This window comes from Lathyrus oleraceus, chromosome 5 (assembly GCF_024323335.1).
Source record: "Lathyrus oleraceus cultivar Zhongwan6 chromosome 5, CAAS_Psat_ZW6_1.0, whole genome shotgun sequence".
Lineage (NCBI taxonomy): Eukaryota > Viridiplantae > Streptophyta > Magnoliopsida > Fabales > Fabaceae > Lathyrus > Lathyrus oleraceus.
In genome coordinates, this window is record NC_066583.1 from 558,441,452 (window position 1) to 558,444,475 (window position 3,024).

Consider the following 3,024-nt stretch of genomic DNA (forward strand, 5'->3'; position numbering starts at 1 on the left):
TAAACCAGTTTTTATTACCAGTCACGTGGTTGCTGCATCCTGAATCCAAATACCACATATTGGTTTGTTCATCATTTGACTGAGTATTTTCCATGAGTACCATATCATCAGAGTCGCTTTATTCAGCATGTGCATATTGCACTTTGTCATCATTCTTTACTCTTGACTCCTTCTTTCTTCAACAATCTCGAGCATAATGATCAAATCCTTGACGGTTGTAACAATGCACCTCCTTTATGTCAACTTTCTTCTCTGAATACTTGTTGTCCATGATTTTGTTGATTGAATCAGATTGTTTCTTTGAATTCTTTCTTGACTTCTCATCATTTGCAAGATTCTTTCTCTACTTTGCCTTTTTGTTTTCATACTTATTGATGAATCTTGCTTGCAGTGATTGTTCTGTCACTTTCTCCCTTTCTGATTTCCTTTACTTCAGTCTCATCTCATGAGCCTCCAATGAAGCTTGAAGTTATTCCACCTTCATCTCAGCTAAATTCTTGGACTCTTCAATAGACATGACAATATAATCAAAATTTGCAGTCAGAGATCTCAATACTTTATCAATCTTCTGCAAATTAGTGATAGATTCACCACATGCCTTCATCTAGTTCATCAACAACACCCCACATGAGAAGAATTCGGAGACTGGTTCGTTTTCCTTAATTTGAGTCATCTCAAATTGCTTTCTCAACGTCTGCAACTTCACTCTCTTCAGCTTTCATCTCTGTCGTACAAGTTCTTTAACTTGTCTCACACTTCTTTGGATGATTCTTCTTCAATAATCTTCTCAAATACATTAGGATCCACACATTGATGGATCAAGAATAAAGATTTTCCATCTTTCTTACTTTGTTCGTTGTGCACAACCTTTTGAACATTGTTTGCATTCGCTTCCAATGTCAGTATTCCATCATTCACGATTCCTGTCACATCTTGAAATCTAAAGATGACATTTATTTGCGCAACCCACCTTTCGTAGTTCCCCCCTTTGAAAACCGCTAGATTTGTTAGAAATTATGTTGATGTTGTGTTACGGTTTTTCATTTCAAATTCTCTCTGAATCGCAACCATGCTCTAATACCAATTTGTTGGAATAATTAAGGTTTTCAAGAAGAATGAAGAAGAAGAAAAAGAAGAAGAAGAAGAAAAAGAAGAAGAAGAAGAAGAAGAGAGAGAGAGAGAGAGAGAGAGAGAGAGAGAGAGAGAGAGAGAGAGAGAGAGAGAGAGATTATATATGAAGAGTGAATTTGATTAAAAATGAATTGTTGTACTGAAAAGTTGTTAGTTCTTTTGAATTATAATGTTATGTATATTTATTTGCAACCATGACCCAGGCTTAAAACATACAAAGTACATTTCAACATAATTAACTAAATGTTGTATTCGACTCTGTCGAATATAGCTAATTCTACGGCTACTTTGACTAGGTCTCACAACCTTGTCGAACACAAATAGCTTACTAAAACCATGAATTACATCTTCTAACAGAGACAAATACATGAAATAAAGGAAAATATTTGACAATTTTTTAAAGAATGATTTTTTATTGAATGACAAAATAGTGTGTATCATTGTTATATTTTAAATTTTCATAATACTATAATAACATAAAATATATTTGGAAAATTTATGCAAGTCCTCCAAAATCTTTTTTCAATATAAATTTTGAGTTTCCCAAATTAGAGGGTTTTTGATGTTATGAATAAAAAAAACCTTCAAAATCCTCGTAACAAAAATCTTTCAATTCTTTTTATTCAATTCTTCTCTGTTTTAAAAGCCCCCCTCTCTTTTCCTTCAACTTCCAAAGAGAATCTTATAAAATTCGGAAAATTGAAAATATCTAAAAAGATTAAAAATATTTTTTAATATTATGAATTTGTGTGATTCATATATAATAAGTTGGAGAGATTTAAAAAAAGTAGAGTAAGAAAATATTTTTTAAAAAACTTGAATTGATATTTTTTACAACTCTTTTGTAATTTTTGAAATAGTTTCTAAAAGTATAGTGTATTAGAGATTGTTATACTCTTTAAATAAATCGTTTTGATTAATTGGAATAAATAAATATTTATTTATGTTATTTTCTTTACCTTGTTCAATTTTATTATAGGTTTATATTCACTCACAACCAATTATTAAATTATTGTGTTGTTTATGACGATTTATTTTTGTTGTCATTATTGTCATATACATCAAATTTATTAATATATATATATATATATTAGATTTTTTTACGAAAATAACCCTATTTTTCAAGAAAATTCCCAAAATAATCCTGGTTTCAAAAAATTCCCAAACTACCCCACTTTTAGGAGGAGATGTCAATTCAATTGGAGACTCCTCTTAAAAATTGAATGGAGGCGTCAATTGAGTTGGCTATGGCATGTGCCCTAACCAATCCAATTGGCGCCCATGTGTATTACCTGAGAGGAGGCGCTAATTGGATTTGCACCTCAGTGTAAAATGCAATTTTTTTTGTTAAATGGTCTACGTGATACATAATTTTGAAATAGGACCAATTGATATTAATAAAATTTTCCGTTCAAAAAAGCCTAATGGTGATGATCGGGATCACCTAACCGACCTCCGGTCCCACATCCCCTAGCTACCCTAACCCGTGGCCCTAACCTACGTTGATGATTCACTACTGGTATTTGAGCATCTGAGGGACCAGGAGCGTCACTACCAACTACATGAGAAGGCCTGTTGAGGTAGTCAGATAAATCGACATAGTTTTCAGTATACATCGAGGGTGTACCGCTGTACTTGAGTTCATGACCCATGCTAGAGCAGTTAGGTTGTGTTTGACTCATTGGTGGGCGACCAGGACGGTTGAAGGGAAACATGAGTGTGAATGATGCGTCGAGGAAAGGTTGGAAAGATTGTTGGGGTGTTTGGTAGAGATAGGGTTGTTGGAGGTTTTGGTTTTGTGAGGTTTGGGCTTCTTGGCTATGGTAGGAGGAGGGCGGTTGGTGTTGAATGATCGTTGGGTGTTTTGGTTAAGGAGGCTTTGGTAGAGTGATG